General features: G+C 39.7%; 1 protein-coding gene across 5 annotated transcripts in view; it reads right to left on the bottom strand.

Moving 5' to 3' along the window:
- LOC129475165 (variable charge X-linked protein 3-like) overlaps positions 1 to 27,137 on the bottom strand; it is a 545,231-nt gene that overhangs the window by 450,999 nt on the left and 67,095 nt on the right. The window lies entirely within an intron of this gene.

The following is a 27,137-nucleotide window of genomic DNA, read 5'->3' as shown; positions in this document are numbered from 1 at the left end:
ACACAATTCCTGACACACTGTTATAATATCTGCTCTTGGTCGAGAATTTTCATTAACTAATGAAAGAATGGATGGATGGATGGACGGACAGATGGATGGATGGATGGATGGATGGATGGATGGATGGATGGATGAGTGGGTGGGTAGATGGACAGAAGGAAGGAAGGATGAGTGGGCTGGTGGATAAATGGATGGATGGATGGATGGATGGATGGATGGATGAGTGGGTGGGTGGATGCATGGATGGATGGATGGATGGAAGGATGAGTGGGTGGGTGGACAGATGGATGGATGGATGAGTGGGTGGATAAATGGATAGATGGAAGAATGGGTGGGTGAATGGATGGATAAATGGAAAGACGAATAGGTGAGTAGATGGATGGATGCATGGATGAGTTGATAGATGTAAGGATGAATGAGTGAATAGATGGATGGATGGATGGATGGATGAGTGGGTGGGTGGATGGATAGAAGGATAAGTGGGTTGGTGGATGGATGGGTGGAAGGATGAGTAGGTGGGAGGGTGGATGGTTGGAAGGATGAGTGAGTGGGTACATGGAAAGATGAGTGGGTGGGTGGATGGATAGATGGATGGATGGGTGGATGGGTAGGTAGATACATGGATGGTGGAAGGAAGGATGAGTGGGTGGGTGAACAGATGGATGGATGGATGAGTGGGTGGGTGGATGGATGGATGGATGGATGGGTGGGTGAATAGATGGATAAATGGAAAGACGAGTGGGTGAGTAGATGGATGGATGGATGAGTTGATAGATGAAAAGATGAATGGGTGAATAGATGGACGAATGGATGAGTGGGTGGGTGGATGGATAGGATAAGTGGGTTGGTGGATGGATGGGTGGAAGGATGAGTAGGTGGGGTGGGTGGATGGTTGGAAGGATGAGTGAGTGGGTAGATGGAAAGATGAGTGGGTGGGTGGATGGATAGATGGATGGATGGATGGATGGATGGATGGGTTGGTAGATGCATGGATGGTGGAAGGAAGGATGAGTGGGTGGGTGAACAGATGCATGGATGGATGAGTGGATGGATGGATGGATAAATGGAAAGACGAATGGGTGAGTAGATGGACGGATGGATGAGTTGATAGATGAAAAGAGGAATGGGTGAATAGATGGATGAATGGATGAGTGGGTGGATGGAGGGATAGAAGGGTAAGTGGCTGGGTGGATGGACGGGTGAAAGGATGAGGGGGTGGGTGGGTGGATGGATGGATGGAAGGATGAGTGAGTGGGTAGATGGAAAGATGAGTGGATGGATGGATGGATGGATGGATGAATGTGTGGGTTGGTACATGGACGGAAGGACAACTGGATAGATGGATAAATGAATGAATGTACGGATAAACCAATCAATGAATGGACACCTGATTGTATGCAGCTTTGACTTTACCTCTGGCCAGGAAACTCCCTTTTATGTAATTTTTCACATTTGTTTTGGGACTTGACTTTAAAAAAAGGAAGAAACTGGGCCAGGCACGGTGGCTCACACCTATAATCCCAGCACTTTGGGAGGCCAAGGCGGGCAGATCACCTGAGGTCAGGAGTTCGAGATCAGCCTGGCCAACATGGTGAAACCCTGTCTCTATTAAAAACACAAAAATTAGCTGTGCGTGGTGGTGGGTGCCTGTAATCCCAGGTATTTGGGAGGCTGAGGCAGGAGAATCCTTTGAACCTGGGAGGCGGAGGTTGCAGTGGGCCGAGACCCTGCCATTGCACTCCAGCCTGGGCAACAAGAGGGAAACTCCGTCAGAAAAAAGGAGAGGAGAGGAGAAAGGGAGAAAGGAAAAAGAAAAGGAAAAGGAAAGGAAGAAAGAAAGAATAAATAAAATGCATTTTATTTCCAAGTTACTTTTTCAGTCACTTATTTAAAAAAAAAAAGTTGTTTTTTTTACCAAAAAAAGTTGTTTTTTTTTTTTACCAAAAAAAAAAGTTGTTTTTTACCAAAAAAAAAAATGTTTACTGTGAGTATAACTAGATCAGTAAGATTATCAAAAATTAATTATCTCTCAGGTTAGTGGGCAATTGCATCTCCTATAGCAAATGTGTTTCAAAATCTTAGTAAACAAAAATAGTTTTCTAAAGCAAATATTCTAAAAGATGTCATTGCCAATAACAAGCATATTCTAGAATCAAGGTTATGAGTTAGTGATCTTTGGAAATGCTGAAAAATATCTTTCAACGTTACCTTCATTCTTTTAGTCAGACTTACAACTTTGTGATGATGAAATTCAGAGTAAAGACAGGCTTATCTTTAATGTTTTATAACATTGTGTAACTACTGACCTCTGCCATGTCAACATGACAAAATGTAAGTCACTGGCTGAGTGCTTACCATTTCCAAGCACAAGTGTACACACGTGTCCTTTTATTTTTGGGGTTTTCTTGTAACTGTTGTTTGAAGCCTATAGTTATTGCTTTAATTGCATGTCTAAACTAAGGATGAACACAAATTTGGTTTTAATTTAATTTAAAAAAAAAAGAAAATAATGTGAAGTTTTATCATGTTCTTGGATGACTTCTAGCCCTAATAATCCATGGGTTTGGCCACAGCTTTCTTTAAGGCAGTGTTCCTATGTGATCGAGTCTGAATCTTCCACAGTGCCCAGCACTCTCCTGTTCATGTTAGGAGCTCAAAAGCACCTGATGAATTAATACAGAAGTGAATCTTGCTACTACTCCTCTTTCAGATGGGACCACAAATAAATTTATCCCCCTAGATCTGCACTTAGATCAGCTCCACCTTCACTAGTACTTGGCAAATACTATATATGCAGGGGACTGGGGAAGAGAGTGATAACAGAATTGCAATACCTCATCTCTGACTTCACAGGTGATATGGTTTGGCTATGTCCCCAACCCAAATCCTCAACTTGAATTGTAGCTCCCATAATTCCCACGTGTTGTGGGAGGGACCCTGTGGGAGATACTTGAATCATGGCGGCAGGTCTTTCCTGTGCTATTCTTGTGATAGTGAATAAGTCTCATGAGATCTGATGGTTTTATAAGGGAGAGGGGTCCCTGCACAAGCTCTCTTCTCTTGTCTGCTGCCATGTAAGACATGCCTTTCACCTTCTGCCATGATTGTGAGGACTCTCCAGCCATGTGGAACTGACAGTCTATTAAACTTCTTTCTTTTGTAAATTGTCCAGTCTCAGGTATGTATTTATCAGCAGTGTGAAAATGGACTAATACAATAGGTGTTTGAAATTAAAGGCAAAAGCTTTTTAAAAAAGAATAGCATAATAATGTATATGATAAATACTAAGAAGCTATGCAGATTATGAGTGTTATAGGACTAAAGAATGCAAGCCATGGGTATAAAGTTAGAAATGGACAAACCAACCTAAGGAGGCCCAGACCCAAAAGAGAAGTGTAAGAAATAATCCAGTAAATTCACACTAGCAGAAGTGAACCCATGGGAAGTCACACAATATCAGGCAGGTCAGCCAGTGGCCTAAACCATGACCACGTGCAAGCTGAGAGGAGCCTGGCTCTAGGACAGTGTGGAATAGACTTTATGGAATAACTGGGTACACTTATGGGACAAGAAGCAGGATTAAGATAAGGCAAGCCCTTACTCCCTCAGGAAGTAAGATATCACTAGGACAGAGACATGAATGCAGAAAGTATTGACTTTGTGGCTAGCGGGAAGCCACAGCCCACTTCTAGACCAGAAGGAAGAAAACCAAAGCAGTTCCAGAATCAAGGTTGGTCTTTCCACCATATTCTTTCCTATCTTTCAGCCATTTCCTTTTCTAAACTATATTTGAATTTACTTAACTGGAAAGCAGGAATTTTAGTTCCAGGTACTATTTTATCCCAAGATTTTTCCTGATAGCGTGAGAGTCTGGGCTCTAAATAGTAAACTCAATTCCCTTTGTGTACTCCTGCAATCCTGTCCGGCCCAACACTCTATCCTTGGTGCCTTCTTAATTCCTCCATAATAAGGTTTTAGAATCTCAGTATGGCTCCATAAATATGAAGAGCTGGAAGTTTCCATGTGCTGTGCAAATTTTGTGTTCAACTACCCACGAGATCTACCCGAAGAAATGTCCTGCAATACCCCAAGCTGAGGTATGAGACTAAAACCATTAACTTCCTCCATGTGACATCCTTCTCCTTCTCTTTTCCCAGTGACTCAAATCACAATCTTGGCCATTTGTCTTCCTATATTAGTCAGGGTTCTCCACAGAACCAGAACCAATAGGATGGATGGATAGATAGATAGATAGATAGATAGACAGACAGACAGACAGACAGACAGATAGATGTATGATAGATAAATAGATGGATAGATATAGGTAGGTAGGTAGGTAGGTAGGTAGATAGATAGATAGATAGATAGATAGATAGATAGATAGATGATAGATGAGACTGATTATACTAATTGGTTCATGAGATTACAGAAGTTGAGAAGTGCCACAATATGCCATCTGCAAGCTGGAGGACCAGGAAAGCCTGAGGTATAATTCAGTCTGGAGTCCAAAGGCCTGAGAAACAGAACCAAGGGAGTCCATGGTGTAATTCTCAGTCTGAAGCTGAAGGCCTGAGAACTAGGTAGGAGGGGCGGGGCAGTAGGGTGTGGAACACTGGTGTAAGTCCAAAGGCCTGAGCAGGGGCTCCAATGTCCCAGCTCAAGGGATTCTTGAGAGGGATGTCCCAGCTCACGAAGAGAGAGAGAGAACTTTTCCTTCCTCTCCCTTTTTGCAGGCAGTCAATGGATTGGAAGATGCCCACTCACATGGGGAAGGCAGCTTTTTACTCAGTCCACTGATTCAAACGTTAGTCTCTTACAGAGAAAGCCTCACAGACACACCCAGAAACAATGTTTTCCCAGCAATCTGGACATTCCTTAATCTAATCAAGTTGACACATACAATAAACCATCACACTTCCCTTTCCTTAAACCTCACCTCCATTAACAAATGGGTTCCACTGACTTTCCTTAACACGTGCCTCCATCATCTCTTTAATCCAGTCCTACTGTTACCATGTTTGTTCAGCTTCTCAAAATCTTGTCTATCATCCCCTAAATATTATCTCTCAACCACACTACATTGCCAATAGAGGTTTTCCAAAATTTAGCACTGTCCATGTGTCTCCTCAAGTCAAATTCTTCAATGGCTCTCAAGTGTCTACTTGACAAAGAACAAAACACGGTCTTCACAGCTTTCTACTGTTTTTCCCCACCAGCTTCCACCACCTCCTCCCTTTGTGATGCACCATTATTCACTAGTGCATGTAACATACTGACAATTTCCATTTGCCAAAATTCACAATTATTTCATGCATCCATGTCAGTGTTCACATTGCAACTTGTACCAAAATTACTTTTTTCCTTGCTGCCTAGAATATCCTTATCTATCTGTTAAGACACAGTTCAAATATCATTTCTGCTGTGAAGGTTTTCCTAAACATCATCTCAAGCACCATGTAGAAGTGACCTCTTCACTCTTTGTAACTCCTTGAGGTCAAGGGCCATGTCTAGCTTGTCTCTAAGGTCCGAGGGCCTCATGTAGTGTCAGATCTGTAGTAGGCACTCAAGGGATGTCTAATAAATAATATAAATTAAATTTTGAGTAATTGTGAATCAAATGATAAGATTCTCATTTGCTCTTCCATAATTAACTCCTTCAGTAAGACCTAAGTGAATATGTTGCACTTTAAATAAAAAGCCCATGAGCAGAACTCCCAAAAATAACATAAATGGGAGTTCCCAATAAAGCTGTATTATCTGTATTATCTGACATATTTCATATACCAGGACAGAACATTGTAATCCTGGGAGCTTTAGATGAATAATAACTATTTTTAATTTCACTAACTGCTCCACGGCCAGGTGATATCGTTAGGTAAATACTTTAGTTAAGAACAAGAAAGCCTAATTTACAAACCCAATAAAAAATTGCATTGTGTGGCTCACACCTGTAATCCCAGCACTTTGGGAGACTGAGGCAGGTGGATCACTCGAGCTCAGGAACTCAAGACCAGCCTGGGCAACGTGGTGAAACCCCATCTCCACAAAAAAATTAGCCGGCTGTGGTGGTGTGCACCTGTAGTCCCAGCAACCCAGGAGGCTGAGGCAGGAGGATGACATGAGCCTGTCCAAGAGGTGGAGGTTGCAGTGAGCTGTGATGGTGCCACTGCACTCCAGCCTGGGCAACAGAGAGAAATCCGGTCTCAAAACAAACAAACAAACAAACAAAAAACAAACTGCATTGTCTTTCTACATCTTTATCAAAACTGTTTGAATTAAAGCTTTGTTCTACTCAGTGAAATGTAAGATCCAGGACATTTAGAAAAGAAAATGATCCTACACAGTATCTACTCAAACTTCCTCCCCGAGATTGTTTTTCCAAAAATAAGTAAAGTGTGTGCCAAAAAGTTAAGAGAATTTCAGGGTCACAATGTTGTTAACAACAGAATTGGGATTTAAATCTCTTTTGAAACCTAGTTAATATATCTTGCCTACCTGTCTACGTCATAAGCAAAAACAACTATTATTAAAACAACAACAATACAATGTTTCTTACTTCCGAGCACTAATATGTATCCATTCAAAAAATAGTTATTAAGTATGCCCTACATGTTAGGCAACATTCTGGAAAAGGCCACTTCCAACTACTGGATTTAATATGGCTGCACCCTATTTTATCCATGTTTAAAATTATAACTGTAATGCACTGTGGTTATTTGAAGAATCCAATGAGGTGGTACAGCATATTTTATAAAATGTAAATCAATGTATGCAAATACAAAGAACTGTTTACGTATTTGGAAAACTAAGTATTAATGGACACCATGTTCTTTCACAGTCTATGACTGGAACCTCAAACATCTTCAAATATCAGCCAGGACCCTGGCATGAGATTTGTTGAGCTGCTCAAGATTGACAAGGTCAGATGTAATTGACAAATATTTCACATTGATGTTTGTTCTAAATGTCTGCAGGAAGGAATTCAAGATCAAGTTATGGCAAGCGTTTAAACAAGAACAAGAGAGTAAGTTGTTGGTGGGGTACGGTGGCTCACGCCTGTAATCCCAGCATTTTGGGAGGCCAAGACAGGTGAATCACTTGAGGTCACGAGTTCGAGACCAGCCTGGCCAACATGGTGAAACCCCATCTCTACTAAAAATCCAAAAAAAATTAGCCAGGCATGGTGAAACCAGCCCAGCCCACATGATGGGTGAAACCATACCAGAAAGCATAAATGTTTTCACAATTGAGTAGAAGATAATCAAGTATGAATATCCTCTTGGAATAACAAAATAAGTCATAAAGTGCATTTCCAGCAAGATACATCTCTCCACATAATGCACTGCTGTAACTTGTAAAATATAATGAGCAGCATAAAATATTCCACTATAGAGCATTCTTACCTAGTTTTGAGGTAGCTATTTTTTTAAGGTACAGTTGCTCTTCATACTTCATTATGAAGTTCATCTGTCCACAAAGTGTAGAATACTGAATGCTAAAAATATCAACTTCTAGTTGTACTTTAAAAAGTGAAAGAAAATGGCCTCTGAGGCAAATCAACTGCATAATATTTACACATTCCAAAACAATTAAATAAAATAAATCCAGCTAGTGTCAATACAAGAGCTGTTTCTATAACTTGAGCTGATAATAATTAGGCTCAGGCCTCTATCACAGTAGTCTGTGACCCAACATAAGTTTTTAACTTTGCCAAAATCGTGAATGTCCGAGAAGAGAAAATAAACAATGAAATAGAGAAGGTTGAATTACCATAGAACAATTCGAATCTTGAAAGCATCATAAGTAATCAATTAAGAAGATCAGTTTTTCAAAAGCTTTAGGAAACATGAAAAGTACTATAAAATGTAGAATGTCTACAGATACTGCTAAATGCCCCCTGGAAGGGCAAAATCACCTCTGGTTTAGAATCACTAATAGATAAGCAATCCAGTGGCTGTTAAAATATCGCTCATGTGAAACAAAATATTAAAAAGTCAGTTTATCATTAGCATTTATACTTATAACTGTCTATATTTGTTTTTTCTTCTTTTTTTTTGTTCTTTGTTTTTTGTTTAGAGACAGATCGTGCTCTGTCACCCAGGCTGGAGTGCAGTGGTGCAATCATGACTCACTGCAGCCTTGAATTTCTGGGTTCAAGCAATCCTCCCACCTCAGCCTCTTGAGAAGTAGCTGAGACGTGCCACCATACCTGGCCTTTTTTTTTTTTTTTAAGAGATGAGGTCTCACTATGTTGCCCACACTGATCTTGAACTCCTGATCTCAAGTGATCCTCCAACCTCAGCCTCTCAAAGCACTGGGATTACAGGCATGAGCAACCTCGCCCAGGCTGCTTTAGTTGTTTGTTGAGCCATTGCTGCAAAAGATAGTTATCAACAGCACTTTGGTGAATAATGACTAAATAATGACAACACAGGTGAACCTACTGGCAGAAACTCCATCCCTTGTTCTTATGCCCCCTGCATCATTAGGCTGCAGAAGGCTGGTGAAATAATAGGCTTCATGGAAGTATCAAGAAGGAGAGAAAACAGGCCCAGCTCTTCATTCTTTCTATATTCTGTTGAAAGCTCATATGTCACCTTTAAGCCACTTGGATTTCACCCTCCTGGCCCTACTCCCGCAGACCTTCTTCCTGGCTTCCACAGAAATGGTGCCTTTGGTTAAAACCTTACATAATCGTGCTACCTTGGGCAAGTCCCTTTGTCTTTCTAAAAATAAATTTATTTCCCTATTGCTTTCATATTTCATAACTTTATAACTCTTGGTTTACATGGCTCAAATAAATGTACCCTTCACCTAGAAGTGCCTCATTTGCTGTGGGGTGGATAATAGCAGTGATGCAAAGGTTGTATTTTGCAAACTCTACTAATGTGCTTTCCATTTTTGCCTTTCTGTGAACATATCCTTCTCGCTAGGCATCCTGAAGCATTCTGAAGGATCCAGGGGCCTAAGGCAGAGAGGGGCGCTTTTGAACTACTGCTGCAAAATACAAAATGTTGAGCTACTGAGCAAAGTGCAAAGGGAAATAAAGACGCCATTTTGAGCTACTGACAAGCACAGGGGATTTTTCTTTCTTTCAAGACAATAGCTGTACAGACCATACTTCGTTGAAGGGGACAAAAGGATTCCTTAAGTCAAAATTTCCCAAATTGAAACAGTTACCATTTAACATATTACGAGGCTACCGGGACAGTCTCTATCTCTTTCTCTACATGCACATACACTGACACACACATACACAAGATATAACAGATTTTAATTTTATGCCAAGAGTAGAGAGAACTCAGGATACAAGATAACGTTTTGTAATCCTGGTTGCACATTAGAAATGATCTGCAAAACACTCTTACATGCAGGACATATCCAGATCAGTGACTGAGAATCTGCAGGCCCCAATCATCAGCATTTTTTAAAAGCTTTCTTGGTACAGTAAAGTTTAAGAACCACTGATGTAGGACAAAAAATAAGCTGTTCCTTCCAACCCAAGGACATGCAGGGAGAAGATGTGGATGTGAGTAAAGCTGACAGTAGGAGCATATACTTTGATCTCCCTCCTCGGGGTACAGCCAAGGTGAGCTTACATGGGTTGAGAGTCATGCTGACAGAAGACAGGGTTTAGTGCTTCTTGCTCTTTTGGACGCAGGAGGAGACAGGTGTCCCAGAGCAACCAGGGTGGCCACCTGTGGAGGCAGCATGTATGTCTGAATTAGCAGAAGATTCCACTCCCTGGATCCCTGGGGAGGAGTACAGATGGAAGGTAGTACAGGCTGGCGGACTTCCCACAGGGTTGCTGCAGGCTGAGTTGCCCACTAGCAACAGGAGGCAGAGCAGAATGCTGGGGCTAGGAATGGAAGAGGAGTCCCCACCAGACATCTAGCAGCAGCAAGAGCTGAGGTGGGGCAAAATCCATAGGAAAGACCAGCAGGCCTCCAACAAGCTGGAAGAGACCAGACCAGGAAATATTCCAGGGGCAAAACTGCATATCAAATGGTGGAGATTTTGTGGCTCGATCTAGACAAACCCCACCCAGTGGAAGCGAGCCATGCACATGCAGGGACCAGCAAGAGCCCAGGGCCCCCATCCCATTGTACAAAGTAATGCCCTCATGAACTTATCCACCATCTTGGGGAAGAGGAAGGTGAGTAGGGCTCTCACCAGCTGAGCATCTACCCAAAGGGTCTAAGGTGCCCATAAGTGATTGTTTAAAACAGGTGTAATAAGCAATTCCACTTTACTACACCAGATACCTAAACTGAAAGGAACTTGCTTAGCAAGAGACTGAAATATTTTAAATTGGAAATTAGGTTTCCTAGCTATTGTGTGCTGTTTATAGAGAAGATTTGATTCTCGGCAGAAAACTAAAAAGTCATATTTTTAAAACCAGTCTATGCAAGTTAAGTGAATACAACAGTTTAGCAGGGAGGATGATGAGCTATTATTGGTACATAAGTGTGAATTCCTCTGCTACAAAGAGAGGTAGAGGAATAGATAGTTACTCTTCTCTTTTGCACATTTGGAAATAATGTGAATAAATGTCCAACTCTGTTACCATAACTGTTTTCATGAAACTTAGCAGCACTTTTATTCAAAAGCTTGTCATCAAAAAAAAAGTTTAATCATAGACATAGCAGCTGAATGGGAATGTATTTGCTTTAGATAATCCTCCGACCATTTAAAGAAAAACACATAGAACTTAAGCACACCTCTAGGTTAAAAGAAGGGCAGCTGTCACCCGTTTATCTTTGCGTTAACAGCATGACAACGCAGTCCAAGGTTGGCCTGGCTGGGGTGATTTCTCAGAACACTGGATGCCTCTTGGTAGTGACCATTGTGTTGCTTAAGTGGCAGAAAAAATTAGAATATGGCAAGGTGAGAACTTTCGTGTGATGTGATTCCTTCATGTCTTGGAACTTTTGTGACACGCTGAAGCTGGGGTGGCCAGGTCATGAAACAGCTCTGAAGGCAGCACCACATTGCTCAGAAGAACCCAGGGGGGCTATGGGTCATTTATTCACCCACTGAATAAAGGAAGGCTCACAGAATTAGAAGAGATGCACTGCATTAATCTTGCAAGGTACACAAGTTTAAAATCTAGAAAAGACAAGTGAAGGCCAAAAAGTGACAGGAAAAATCTAAGAGAGGCACTGCCTAAAAAAAGAGTGAATGCCTGAAATGATGGATGAATACATTGTTGGATGGATTCAGCAGGAAATAAGCATCAAATAAAAATAATGACAGAAATAGATTATAATCTGTTTAATAAAAAATGAATCTGAGTCCAGGTTAAGATAAATGAATAGGGATACCATAAAGCTCTTCCTTACTGTATACTGTCAATTGATAGAATGTAGAAGAAATGGTGGAATTAGAATATTACTATTTCATAATGATAACTGTAATAATTCATTCAAGAAATATTAATGCCCAGCACTTTTGGAGGCTGAGGCAGGAGAATTGCTTGAGGCCAGGAGTTCAAGACCAGCCTGACACAGCAAGACCTGGTCTCTGCAAAAACAGTTTAAAATTAGCTGGGCATGATGGCTGTACCTGTAGCCCCAGCTACTTGGGATGCTGAGGTAGGAGGATCACTTGATCCTAGGAGTTGGAGGCTGCAATAAGCTATGATTGTACCACAGTACTTCAGCCTGGGCAAGAGAGCAAGTTCCTGTCTTTAAAAGAAAAGAAAAGAAAAGAAAGAAAAAGAAGTATCAATGAATGCTTAAAACAGTGGGTATAAATTTGATGAGGAATGGAATATTTACATAGTACCAAAGTACCTCTGTACAAAATTCTTATTGATTACAACAGAGAAACTTGGAATACTCTGCCTTAATCAAGTGATCAAGGTTAACAAGCCAGGAGAAAAATCCACCACCAGATTGGATGCAGGGAGAAGAACACAGAGTCACATTTGTAGTGTTCCTACTACAAATGCATAATCCAAATGTAATCATGAGCAAACATAAGACAAAACCAGTAGGCAAACTAACTGGCATGAAACCTTCAAAAACATCAAGGTCCAAAAAGGACAGTCCAAGAAAGGCTGAGGGATGATTTCAGATTGAAAGAGACCGCAGCCCCCACCCCCAAAAAACACACACACATGAAACTAAACACAATGCATGATTCTGTATTGAATCTTTCCACTGTGAGGGACATTATGAGGACTACTGGCAAACTTTGAAGGGGATATGTGGCAGCTACATGCCAAGCTGAAGTTCTTGATTTTGGTGGCTGTACTCTGATTATATAAGAGAATGTACTTCTTTGTAGAAAATACACACACAAGTATTTCAACAACTGTCTTCAAATAGCTTAGGAAAAATAAAAGTTCTTGGATTTTTTTGAAATTATTCTTAAGAGTATTTCAAAATTTTAAAAAATGTATTATACAGGGATTAATCAGTTTTGAATAATTAGAAATATTTTGTTAATAAATTGGTGAAAATACACATTCATAGTCACTAGGAATAACTTAGGAAATAAGTAAACCTTTATGTCTGCAGAAAAAAAAAATACTCACTATTTAAAGAAATTGAATTTGTTAAGGAGTGTGAACAAAGAAATATTGTCTCACAGGAAAAACTACTCGTTTTCTTTACATTATTTTTAAAAAGGCAAGGATAAATAGCTATATTGCAGGGACAATTATCTTCTTTAAAATATTTTTTCGGAGTGAGATTGTTTAATCTGATTAAGGAGATTTTAAAATATTGACATGCATGTGTATGGAACACATGTTATTCAAGTCCAAATAGCTTTACATCAATGATCAGTACACAAGTTGGTTTGATCATAACATGTTGAGGCACATTAATTTTGAGTGCCTAATCAGGTAGAGTTCAAACAGCCTAGATACATATCTGTAGCAACCCCTGGAGGAATTTTTAACTGGGCAATAAAAGTTATGTTAGAGTGATTGTTCTACGCACAGGTTCGATACACTGTTGTGATATAATTTGCCAAGTCTCCCACACTGAAGAGTTGGTGTAAGCTTTGATATGAGGAGGGCATTAATCTAGCTCAGTGGTTCCCACCCAGGGGTGATATTGTCCCCCAGGGTATATTAGGCAATGTCTGGAGGCATTTTTAGTTGTCACCACGGAGGGTGATGTTCCTGGCATCGAGTGGGTGGAGGCCAGGATGCTGCGAAACATCCACAAGGCACAGGGCAACCCCACCACAGAGGATGAATCCAGCTCCAAATGTCAGTAGTGCTGCAGCTGAGGGCAACTGACCTTGGTCCTTGTGCAAACCACCCACTTTGGGGTAGGGTTAGCATGGGCAGGTCCCACTGTGCTGGATCCTATGGTCCAAGCGACTGGATTAGAAGTAGATTCCAAGTGACTCAAAGGAGAATAAAGAATTCCGTTAAAAAATCAGAATACTACAGAAGTATTCTAAAAGGATATTATTTTTTATATAATTTCAAAAACCACAGAACTATAATGACGGAAAGTTAATTTTCTGGACTGCGCACAGTGACTGACAATGTGATCTTTGGGGTTTTGGCTGCCAAAGCCACCACAACTGCACAATCTACAATCTGTGAACAGAGTGATGCTGATCTCCAGGTCTCTCAGGCTGTGAAAATGCTATACATTTCATGAACCAGAAGTCATTTCGAGGCAGGGAGAGAACATTTGAAAAGAAGGCAGCAAAGTAAGGCATAAAACACTGATGGCATTGTCCAAGACACTTTGGTAGTGTAAACCTGTGACAACCAATCCTGAGGACAAGAGACTTTGCTACTTCCATCTGCAAATCAGCTAAGATTTCTGGGTAAATGATAATTTTTTGGATGTTATTATTGCAAGGTGGTTCTGTTTTGACAGGTTTGGGAAAGGCACTTGGGTTGCAAATTCTAATTTAGGGACAATTTATAAATAAAATTAGTTCATTGTTTATTTCTCAATAAATAGTAAGGATTTTATTATAATGTGTTAATTTTCCCATCTTCAGGCAACCCCAACTGTTTTTACTTGACATGAACTAATAAATTATATTGCCATTATTTAATTTCTATCTTAAACATGTACAAAATAATAGGTTTTGGATGCATAGCCACTTTAAAAATTCACGTATTTGGCCGGGCATGGTGGCTCACACCTGTACTCCCAGCACTTGGGAGGCCGACACAGGCAGATCAGCTGAGGTCAGAAATTCAAGACCAGCCTGGCCAACATGGCAAAATCCCTTCTCTACTAAAAATACAAAAATTAGCCAGGCCTGGTGGTGTGCACCTGTAATCTCAGCTACTCAGGAGGTTGAGGCAGGAGAATCACTTGAAGCTTGGAGGTGGAGACTGCAGTGAGTCGAGATTGTGACAGTGCACTCTAGCGTGGGCAAAAGAGCAAAACTCCATCTCGGAAGAGAAAAAAAAATCACATGTTGCTTACAATACTATAATTCTGCACTAAATATAGCTTATCTGCCAAAATTTACAGTATCTAACTCAGAAATATTGTTCCCTTGAGACAAATTGGATCTCAAATATTTCTGCTGAATGATTTATTATATTTCAGATCATGGAGAACAACCAGGATTAAGCCAAGGCCAGGACCTTCATGGAAAATAAAGGTTAGAATACAGACACTACCGTAAAAATTCCAAACCTGAAGACCCAATGCAGGTTCAAGGCAGGGAACTTTGGATCAGAGGTTCAAGGACTGCCTGAGAAGGGGTTAAAGGAAGAGAATTGGTGGAGAGGAGGAATCATCTAGTGCAACTGATGACAACAAGACAGCACATCTGAAATTCACCTGTATAGGCAAGAAGTTGCAAGGCACATAGAAAAGTTGGATTGGCCGGAAGGAAGTAGACAGTTCTGATCCATCCATGCCTTGCCATGTGTTATCTGTGTTTGTTTATGAAGGTATCCACTCATTTATCCATTTATCATTCATTTAATAGTAACTTATTGAAGTCATCTGTGAGAGAATTCTTGCAGAAAAGAACATCTGGCTTTTAGTATCCAATATACTTTTGGATACTAACTTTGTATTCAACTTTCCCCTACTTTGTAAATAGCTGCTACTATTCACTGAATGGTTACAAGTGCTAGAAACTGTGCTAATAACCATGTAATGCAGATATCACTATTTCTTATTTACATATGTGGAAACAAGTTTGAGAAAGCAATGTGCCCAAAATTACAGAGCTACTAAAGAATGTAGCCAGGCTTGGAAATGATTCCAGCAATTTCTTATCTCCTAGCAAAATGTCTTTGAAAAATAAGAAAGACAAAATCTCACACTACCACTAAAACCTCTTTCATAAAAGCTTTTTGATTTGACTACTCCAATTCTCAGGGCAGGCAAGAAGAATTTCAACTCACAGTAAGGATGATGGAGGTTTTAAAAAGAAAAAACAAAAAACAGTGCAATCAACCCAAAGCCAAGTGAAATCATGTGGCTATCATGGTAATCTAATAATTTGGTGTACCTTCAAAATATGTTATCTAAATATCTGTCCACTGTTTATTAAATGGAAGCAGAGAAAATACTTTTAAGGCAAATAGCATAAATCTATTATTCTGTGTTCAACATAAAAAATGTATTTCATGCAGGCAACATAATAGTCTAACTTACTTGGTAGAATCATACTAGGTTAATCACTGATTCTCATTAAGAATAAAGTTTAGGCTCTGTGAAACTGGAAGTATACATTAAATATAACTCAGTGTGGGAGGTGGGGATTAATTAAACTACCTTAGTCAACAGAGAAAGAATTTTGCAATAGATGTTACCAGGACACTTGGTTAAAAATTTGAGTAAAATAAACAGATTTAGAGTTTTATATCATATCAAACACAAATTTTAAGCCCAAAATTGTTTACAGAATTTAATTAAAACTATGACCCATGGGAGAAAAAAATAGTTAAGTATCTGATCTTCTTGAGGTGAATGATTTTTAAGCATTTAAATAGGACAAAAAGATTCATTTTCTGTCATAATTATATACTTATATATAATTATCCCATATATTTATATGTAATTATAAATATATGTAAAGTTTTCCAGACCTTTATAAATGTTATCTTAATCTTTTGAGAATTTGCAACTTAACCAGCAATCCCACTAGTGGATGTATATTGAAAGGAGGTAAAATCAGTATGTCAAAGAAATATCTGCCCTCCCATGTTCATTTCCACGTTTTTCACAATAACCAAGATATAGAATCAACTTATGTGTCCATCAGAAATGAACATATAAGGAAAATGTGGTATACATACACAATGGGATAATTCTGTAATGAAATTCTGATTCAGCCTTAAAAAAAGAGGAAATTCCTGTAATGTGCAACAATATGGATGAATCTGGAGGGCATTTTGCTAAGTGAAATTAGCCAAGCACAAAAGGACAAATACTGAATGGTTTCACTTATGTATGGAATCTTTAAAAAGTTGAACTCATAGAAGTAGAGAGTAGAGTGGTCATTATTAGTGGTTAAGGGGAAGATAGGGTTTGGGTTGGGGAGATGTTGGTCAAAGGATTCAAAATTTCAGTTAGGTAGGAGGAATAAGAGACCTACTGTACATCATGCTCACTATATAACAATGTACTGCATACTTGAAAATCACTGAGAGAATAGATTTTAAGTGTTCTTACCACAAAAAAAAAGTATGTGAGATCATACATATCTTAGCTTGATTTAGCCATTCCACATTGTATACATATTTCGAAACATGTTGTACATGACAACATATATACAATTTTTATCTGTCAATTTAAACGTGGATTTTTTAAAAATATTAAAAAAAACAGAGTTAAGAACCTCTAGCAACACTCTCAGGCATGTTTTTCACAAAAGTGAATTGCACTTTTAACCTTGGGAACCAGTTGTCTTTTCCTGTGTCATGTTTGTGTAGTTTACTCACACTAGGATATACACCCTTCTTGGAGGGATCTGTCTTGGTCATCTTTGGATCTGAGGCAAAAAAACAGCTTGGTACCTGACAGGTGATTTTTATTAGGTTGGTGCAAAAGTAATTGCGGTTTAGGTTTAGAAAAAGTCCTTATCTCTTGTTTGTTTGTTTCAAATTTATCTTAACGTTTTGCTAACAGTCCCTCTCAGAGAAGCTCCATTCCTATGCTTTCCTGGAGCCTGCTTCTTTCTCTCAGGCCTTGGTTAGTAGGCCCTCCTCTCCACACCAGCATATGAATCTTTTAAGAAGCCTAAGCGCCAATGCTTTTTCTAGAGCACCACTAATGATCTGACTTTTCCACTCCCTGCAGTTCCTCCCAAGTCCTGTAGGCCTTTTTATCAGTGGCTCTTTTACTCCTTACCAAAAATATTTCCTCATTCCTTAACTCTTGAAATGGAATCGATAGGGAGCATAGATGACCTATACATACTATTATAAACATTACAGGAAATAAGGCCCATTGCAATATAAAGCAGAAATAAAGACAATATGATTTATAAGTTACATTTTAAAATATGTAAATGTTAGGGCACAATGGCACTCAAATGCAGAATAAGGTTGTTATATGCTTGCTCCTATTAATAAGAACAATCTCTTCAACTGAATAATGATTTTTTTTAAAAAATGGATATTTTGAAAACAAAAGTGTACTTGTGCATAGTTGTAAATGTGCCATAAATACATAAACTTCACCTGCAGCCTGATGTATGAATATAGACCAACAATTCAAACAAGAAGAGGCACTGTCAAAAGTGATATGATTTTCTCAAGCAGAAAAACACTCTTAATGACATACTGAATAAAATAAAGTGAAATATATTTCCTCAAGGCCAGGTGCAGTGGTTCATGCCTGTAATCCTAGCACTTTGGGAGGACAAGATGGGAGAATCACCTGACACCAGGAGTTCAAGCCTAGACTGGGCAACATAGTGAGACCCCATCTCTACAAAAAATAAAAAATATTAGCCAGGCGTGATGGTGTGTGCCTGTAGTCCTAGCTACTTGGGAGGCTGAGATTGGGGGATCACTTGAGCCTAGGAGTCGAAGGATGCAATGAGCTATGATTGTGCACCCAGCCCAGGCAATAGAGCAAGACCCCATCTCAAAAACAAACAAATAGGCTGGGGATGATGGCTCACACCTGCAATCCCAGCACTTTGAGAGGCCAAGGTGGGGGGATCACTTGAGACCAGGAGTTCAAGACCAGCCTGAGCAACATACTGAGAGCCCATCTCTATAAATTTTTTTTAAAAAACATTAGCCAGGCCTGGTGGCACATGCCTGCCTGTAGTCCCAGCTACTACTTGGTAGGCTAAGGCGGGAGGATCACTTTAGCTTAAGAGTTCGAGGCTGCAGCAATCTATGATTGTGCCAGTGCACTCCAGCCTGGGTCACAGGGCAGGAGTGCACAAGCAATCAAACAAATTTCTTCAAGCTACTTGCTCATTGCACTGCTAGAATATGCAGTATATGTTAAAACAATATATAGAATGCCTGGGGTTTCTATATAAACTGAAGTTTGTTGATAGCATTGGAGAATGACACACAACTATTTCCTGGGGGTCATTCAAAACTTATGTGTGACATGGATACTTCTCTGTAGAACAGAACCCTCCCAACCATTGCCTGTGCAATCCCCCTCTAATTGTGACAACCAAGCATGCCCCCACCCCAATATAAATACCGCTTAGGGAGCCCTGAAGCCCCATTTGAGAACCACTGGTTCTCCTTTGACTCCTTCCCAGGTCCTTGAACACTATTTTAGAATGTTGCTATTTCCTTTGATCTTTCTTTCTCCTTTATTTGTACCATCTGAAACACAACCTGTTCACACTCTCAGCTTTTATTTCCTCCCATATAAATCCTTCATCTACACCTGTGTTTACCTTTGTATGGGTCAATATTTACAAACGAACTCCATTTTCATCTACACACACATAGCTACATTTTCTTAAGAAATATCAGTGACATTTTTATTAGCCAAGTTAACATGCATTTAGTTTGATGGATTTGGTAAGAATTAAAGGAAATTTAGCTGGTGAAAGTATAAAGAAATGTGAAATGTTAGGCTCAGATATATTGTTTATTGAATGTGAAACGGTAAAGACAACAACGACATTTTAAAATAATCTGGTGTCATAATACATTATTTAATAATTCCAGATATCAGAATTGCCAGAATATTCAATCATCATATGAGAAAAGTTAAACTTAAAGCATTAGCTTTTTGTGTTCCATGGGCATAAAGCACTGAGCTATTCATATGAACGAACTTGTTCTCATTCATCTAAGAAACAGGTGACTATTGCATTACTTGCTTGAGGTGATAGTATTGCCAGGATGGAAATTCTGTAATAAAATTCTGATTGTATCAGTCCTGTATTGCATAGATCCTTCTTAACCTGGGGTTTCAAATGCTATTAGATAGCAACAGCCATTTATTATTGCTGGGCCCATGTATAACATTTCAGGGTAGAAAGGACCCATCCGTGTCCCTCCTCATGTGGTGTTGACAAGACTTCTCAACTTCTCCCAACCTATGAATAAGTCCTAATAGAAGGCTTGGAATGAAGACAAATCCCTCAAGAATTTAAACTTTATTAGATATACTAATCTCCATGATGACAGATGCCATCCATTCTCTCAGAGCCTGAATTTTAGCTACACCATGAGCTTCATGGAGAGCAATTTAATCTCAGCTTAGTTCATTTCAATCATTATCATTTTAGCACTATCCCTGTGCATACTGCACAAAGGCTCTGGAAACACAAAAACGGATGTGAAATGATCATGCACATTGCTATTCATGAGGAGTCATCAAAGTATTTTCACTCATCAGGCAGAAAAAAAGGAGAAATCTTTCAAAGGTAAGCTGAGGGTACTTCTGCTGAGTTGCATAAGAAAGAAGAGAAGAAATCACTTCTTTGTATTCATGATCATGGCCACATTTGATTGGTACCTTCCCCTAGGCTTGTCATAATACCTCTGAAAAACACAAGCCACTGAATGAGTGTAAAATAAAACATTTTTATGAGCCACAGAAGAGGCAGGTTGATCAAGAGAATAAAGGAACAAAAGGAGCAAAGAAGAGCTTTCTCCTGTATTCCTGGAAAATCATGTTTTATGGTCCAATGAAAAGCTGGATTAATTACTCATATCAGCTGAAAGATTCAGAACTTTGTTCCAGCATGTGGCTTTTCACACAGCATCTGTATCCTAGCAATGTTGTCTTTAGCTCGGGGCAGTGGTTATGTGATTGGAAACAAGAAGGAGCTTGAACCAATGTCAACATCCAATTGATGCTAATGAGGAACATTAGGTTCTCAAACATCGTGTGACCTAACCATCCCAGTCATATTACTTTTCCTACAATGAACAGAACGTGACTTCAGGTCAACTCTTCTCTCTCCTGCAGCTCTCCCTTAAACACAGCCATGCATTTGCGATCCTGGTCAAAGGAAAAAGAACTAACAAAATGGCAATTGACCAGGAAAAGGGTTAAAAAATAATCCTGGACACAGGCGAGAAGCTAATTACATCCAGCCAAGTGAGGGCTGTAAACAAGGTCAAAAGTATAAGAAGGCCCTGAAACCAAGACATCCAGCTGGATCAGAAGAGAATACAGATGAACTCAGGTTTAGAGACATCCAGAGAAGAGCAGGGAAATTAAAAGGAAGAAAGCAAAATGGGGGTAAACAGATTGTTCTTTCAGAGGATGGAGGGAAGGACAGCACAACCAATCTCGCTTTGGAAACAAAAGTTTACTAATTATATTTATGTCTCTCCAGGTCATAAGATGGAAGCTTCTCAAAATGGAAGTTTTGTTAATTTTCTGAGTAAAGCTAATAAAATATATAGGTATTAAGATCCATACTTGTATATAACCTGGGTTTCCTTGTCAGACTCCACAAATTGATGCTGAGATGCTGTGGGTAGAAGGTGATATTTTTTTTTTTTTGAGTCAACTGTGTGAGCAATAAAGATTATTAACAAAATAAAACTTTGTATTTTTCCCCACGTCTCTACAATATGTCTCTAGATGGAATATTTCTTTTTCTCCTGACCTTTGCTGTACTGAGTTTTGTCATTCCATATGTGTTGATTTACATAGCAGCAGAAACAGGAAATCCAACCCCAAATGGAAAACCCTCCCAGTCTTTGTCACTCAGAATTCATCACGCTGTTTTCCTTGTCCTTCAGGGACTACCAACACTTGTATCTTGCTCATGGGTTTCAATTCACTACCCCTTACCTCCTGGCTTTTACACTCAGCTTGCCATATATTGATAGATAGCAATTGCTAAATTTTCTTTTCTCCAGACACGCCATAGAATCTGTTAAATTGATTTTTTTCTTGTCTGTAGGACAAATTCTTCTTTATTCATAAATCCAGTTTAGCAGAAACTTATATTCATGCCTAACCATGACCTACATCACACTCTTAGCTTCTGAATTTTCATGATAGCTTCTGACAGTAAGGTGGGCCAGAGGAAAAAAAATGCAGAAAATAGAAACCTAGAACAAAGGGAAATTCCATATTCCCTTGCTAATTTCCTTTAGTCTCTGTCTGTGGTTGTCACCCAATTTTTACCTTCAAGCTTTTTGTGTTTTCTTTTTATTCTTTTTTTTTTTTTAAATTCTTAACCCTCTGCCAGGACCTCTCCCCTTCCTGTGTCAAACAGATTGGCTTATTCTAATTCCTTCAGATATTTATTTGATTCCCGGACCACAGATTTGTTCTCAGAGGAAATAAAAGAACCATCAGGTACCTCCCAAACATTTTTCCCCTCGATTAAGCAAACAATTGAATAATAGCAACCTTAGAAGCCAAGTAAATGTTTCCAAAATAAATGTTTGCTTTGCCAGAAAATATTTCTAAAAGCATTTCAATAGCGGTAATAAAACAAATACCTGCAAAATGGACAAAAAAACACATCAAATATGTTTTTTGCAATCCTTTCTAAGCAACTGGTGTTGCTTATGCTGAATTTTTGACCTAACCAAGAACCCAGTAGATATTGTGTGAAATTATTTGTTTCCCAATTCTCCCTACCACCTACAGAAAATTTAGTAAAAATATTTTGTTTGCCAAAAGGAGGATATTTGTAGTTAATATAAACCCATATCAAATTATTTGCAGTTACTTACAATTCAATATGCACAGTGGCAATCTAATAGAAAAGGATTGAAAAAATATATGAACTTGGCACATTAAAATATAGCTGTAGCAGGTCTTGATTTGACTGTAAACTGCCTAGAGTAAAAAATATATATATATTCCCACAAAAAAATCCTTATCAGGAATGAATGCTTTTTTGACCAGTTATAACAACTGCAATTTTGATGACTGCAGTTCCAGGATTCATTCTTGTATTTGACAAGAAATCCTATCAAAATCTATTCATAGATAAGTCAACTTGCTTAACTGACATGAAAAAGGACTACATTTTGTCCAAACTATGATTGAATTTAACAATAACACTTAGTCCTATATCATCTATTTTAATATATATTATGCTGTAAAAACATACCTTCAGAAATATTTAAAATGTAACCCTATCTGGTCTTTTCTTTGAAATTTATAACAACTCTAACTTCTAATAATGTAAATGTTGACAATTCTACTCCACTAGAAATCTGTTATAATCTATAATTACTTCTATAGTTACTAAATTGGAAGTCTTTAAAATTACATAAATATTCTAAAATTTGCTTCAGTTGTTCTCAACCAGTGGCAATTTTACACACACACACCCCACCCACATACCCCAGAAGGGAACATTTGACAATGTTTGGAGATATTTTTGTTTGTCAGGATTGAGGGTGGGGGTGAGACTAGCATTTAGTGGGTAGATGCCAGAGATTCTGCTAAACATCCTGTGATGCAAAGGACAGCCCTCTCGCAACAAAAACAATCCAACACACATTTCAGTAGTGCTGAGGTTGAAAACACACAGTTTACTCTGAGCATGTATCTTCTGTTGATAAAACAAGTTTAAAACATCAGAAAATACCTTGTGAGATATATTCTTTAAAATTAAATATTACTTATTCTGAAATATTCTACATAAATATGAATAAAGGAATAAGAATAACTAGAAAACTAGTAAACTTTGAACGCAGTAGGATTCATGAATGTGAAGATATACTATTTATATATTGAATTAGAGTTTTTGAGAAAGTAATGTTGTTTATATCTTTTTACAGAATGTGGCTATTTTCCAAAAGACACAATCAAGAAGTTTTTTTTTTTTTTGCTGTTTTTTTTTTTTTTTTTGAGACGGAGTCTTGCTCTGTCCCCCAGGCTAGAGTGCAGTGGCGCGCTCTCGGCTCACCACAAGCCCCGCCTCCCTGGTTCATGCCATTCTCCTGCCTCAGCCTCCCGAGTAGCTGGGACTACAGGCGCCCGCCAACACGCCCAGCTAATTTTTTTGTATTTTTTTTTAGTAGAGACGGGGTTTCTTACAAAGGCATTTCAGTTTGATGAGTTTTCAGGAAAGAGAAGATTCAAGAGTTAAGCAAAATTTAATCAGAAACATTTGAGTTTTACTCAATTTCCTATAAAATGCCATATGGATTTCAAAATTAATAGTGGAATCTACATGACAGACGAATAAGTGGTCATTCTATATTCTAGACATCAGGAGTACTTGTCATATGTTAAAAGAGGAACTGATGTTTCTCATGTCTAAAATTTTGATAGAATTATTTTATTATAGAATCTAGTCTTAGTTGCTAATTGAGCTAGCATCAAGTAAAGATTTCATATGGTTTAAAATAAGAGTGTTAAAATTGGGGAACATTTTAATCAAATCCTCATCAATAATAGGACAAATTGAAAATCATTTGCTTAGAATGTGGCAGAATGTGAAGAAAAGAACAGGGCCTCACTCTTGCAATAATTCTGGCAAATATGTGCAGTCCAGATATAATCAGGAGGAAATGGCAGACAAACTCAAATGGAGGGACATTCTGTGAAATAACTGGCTGCTACGTTTTAATTGTGCTACTGAGAGGTGACAGCGTGCTGGCAGCCCTGGCAGCCCTCACTCGCTCTCGGTGCCTCCTCGGCCTCGGCGCCCATTCTCTGGGCTGGCCAAGGCCGGAGCCACCTCCCTAGGCGTCCAGAGAGGTGTGGAGGGAGAGGCACGGGTGGGAACCGGGGATGTGCGCGGCGCTTGCGGGCCAGCTAGAGTTCTGGGTGGGCGTGGTCTTGGCAGGCCCCGCACTCGGAGCGGCCAGCCCTGCCGGCCCCGGGCAGTGAGGGGCTTAGCACCTGGGCCCGCAGCTGCGGAGGGTGTGCGGGGTCCCCCAGCAGTGCTGGCCCACCGGCGCTTGATTTCTCACCGGGCCTTAGCTGCCTCCCTGTGGGGCAGGGCTCGGGATCTGCAGCCCGCCATGCCTGAGTCTCCCCAATGAGCGCCACCCCCTGCTCCACGGTGCCCAGTCCCATCGACCGCCCAAGGGCTGAGGAGCGCGGGCGCATGGCGTGGGACTGACAGGCAGCTCCACCTGCGGCCCCAGTGCAGGATCCACTGGGTGAAGCCAGCTGGGCTCCTGAGTCTGGTGGGGACTTGGATAATCTTTACGTCAGCACCCTGTATCTAGCTCAAGGTTTGTAAACACACCAATCAGCACCTTGTGTCTAGCTCAGGGTTTGTAAATACACCAATCGACACTCTGTATCTAGTTAATCTGGTGGGGGACTTGGAGAACCTTTATGTCTAGCTAAGGGATTGTAAATACACCAATCAGCACTCTGTATCTAGCTCAAGGTTTGTAAACACACCAATCAGCACCCTGTGTCTAGCTCAGGGTTTGTGAATACACCAATCAGCACTCTGTATCTAGTTAATCTGGTGGGGACGTGGAGAACTTTTGTGTCTAGCTCAGGGATTGTAAATGCACCAATCAGCACCCTGTCAAAATGAACCAATCAGCTCTCTGTAAAACAGACCAATCGGCTCTCTGTAAAATGGACCAATCAGCAGGATGTGGGTGGGGCCAGATAAGAGAATAAAAGCAGGCTGCCCGAGCCAGCAATGGCAACCTGCTCGGGTCCCCTTCCACACTGTGGAAGCTTTGTTCTTTCGTTCTTTGCAGTAAATCTTGCTGCTGCTCACTTTTTGGGTCCACACTGCCTTTATGAGCTGTAACACTCACCGTGAAGCTCTGCAGTTTCTCTCTTGAGGCCAGCGAGACCACGAACCCACTGGGATGAATGAACAATTCCAGACGGGAGGAACGAACAACTCCAGATGCACCGCCTTAAGAGCTGTAACACTCACTGTGAAGGTCTGCAGCTTCACTCCTGAGCTAGCGAGACCACGAACCCACCAGAAGGAAGAAACTCCGAACACATCCGAACATCAGAAGGAACAAACTCTAGCCACGCTGCCCTTAAGAACTGTAAGACTCACCGCAAGGGTCCACGGCTTCATTCTTGAAGTAAGTGAGACCAAGAACCCACCAATTCCGGACACACTAGGACCAGGAAAGTCAAAGAAAGATGAGAAATAAGACTGAAGGAGACTAAGAGACATGAAAACTCACGGCAATGCATAATTCTAACTGGCTCCTTCTGCCTCAAAGCATTTAAAGGCAGTCTGACCATTAGAAGGTAGAAATACATCAGTGCCCATTTCCTAATTTTTAGGTCTTGACTGTGTCTGTGTATAATAATCCTCTTCTAGGGAAATGCACGCTAAAATATTCAGGATATGAGGCACCAGAGTGGAAACTTACCCTCAGATGTTTTAGGAAAAAAGAAAGCTTTGTATTCTATACTCAAATTTTTTGTAAGTTGGTGACTACTTCAAAATAATATATGAATAGTATGACATTTCAAAATTACATATATATACTTATAAATTATTGTTTCAAAGTTATGCATATATATTTTTAAGGGGGTACCAAGTCAACCCCAATAAAACCGCATGACTCAAGAAAAAATGATGTTCAATTTATCCACACTATAGAGTTTAGAAACTAATAGAAAATATTTTCATTTAAAATTATTACCATAAAAATATCTTACCACTGAATAAGGGAGGTACTTCATAACAGCTAATGATTGAAAACAACCCAAATGCCCATTAACAAAATGTCATGTAACTACATAATCATCACTTTTCAGCCACAAAAGAATGAACTACTGATAGATGCTATAACATGGATGGACCTAAAACCATTATCCTAACAGAAGCAAGGCATAAAAATGCCACATAGTATATTATTACATTCATATGAAATATCCTGAATAGAGAAACTAATAGAAACAAAGTAAATTAGTGGTTGCCGGGGCCTGGGAGAAGGCTGGGATCACTGAGGATGTTGGCTAAAAGAGATGGGATTTCTTTCTGACAGGATAAAAATATCCTACAGTTGACCGTGGTAATATTCACAATGTCTGTGAATATACCTGATATGGTTAGGCTTTGTGTCCCCACCCAAATCTCATCTTGAATTATAATCCCCAGGTATTGCGGGAGAACATAGTGGGAGGTGATTGGATCACGGGGATGGTTTCCCCCATGCTGGTCTCGTGATAGTGAGTTATCACAAGATCTGATGGTTTTATAAGTGTTTGGCAAGTTCCTCCTTCACTCACTCTTTTCTGCCCTGCTGCCATGTGAAGAAGGTACTCAGTTCCCCTTCATCTTCCACCATGATGGTAAGTTTCCTAAGGGCTTCCCAGTCGTGCGGAACTGTGAGTCAATTAAACCTCTTTCCTTTATAAATTACCCAGTCTTGGATATTTCTTTATAGCAGTGTGAAAACAGACTAATACCAAAAACTATAGAATTGTGCAATTTAAATGAGTGAATTAAGTGGCATATACACTCTACCACAATAAGACCATTTGAAGAAAAGAGAGATGGGTACTCCTTTTCTTCCCCCTTATTCCTTCAATTTTTGTAAACTACATAATGTACACTGTTAATCATTTGTTCATTTATTGAACAAATATCTTACCACTGAATGTCACTGAACTTAAATACAAGTAGGAACAGACATGGTAAGTGGCTATTAAATAACTCTTCCTATGTCATTATCCAGGTGTGGTTTGTTTGTGTGTGTGTGTGTGTGTGTGTGTGTGTGTGTCTGTGTTTTGGAGATGGAGTCTTGCTCTGTCACCACCCAGGCCGGAGTGCAATGGTACAATCTCGGCTCACTGCAACCTCTGCCTCCC

The sequence above is a fragment of the Symphalangus syndactylus genome, chromosome X (genome assembly GCF_028878055.3).
Source record: "Symphalangus syndactylus isolate Jambi chromosome X, NHGRI_mSymSyn1-v2.1_pri, whole genome shotgun sequence".
Taxonomy (NCBI): domain Eukaryota; kingdom Metazoa; phylum Chordata; class Mammalia; order Primates; family Hylobatidae; genus Symphalangus; species Symphalangus syndactylus.
Note: the sequence above shows the minus strand (reverse complement) of the source record. Positions and strands in the feature narration are given on the sequence as shown.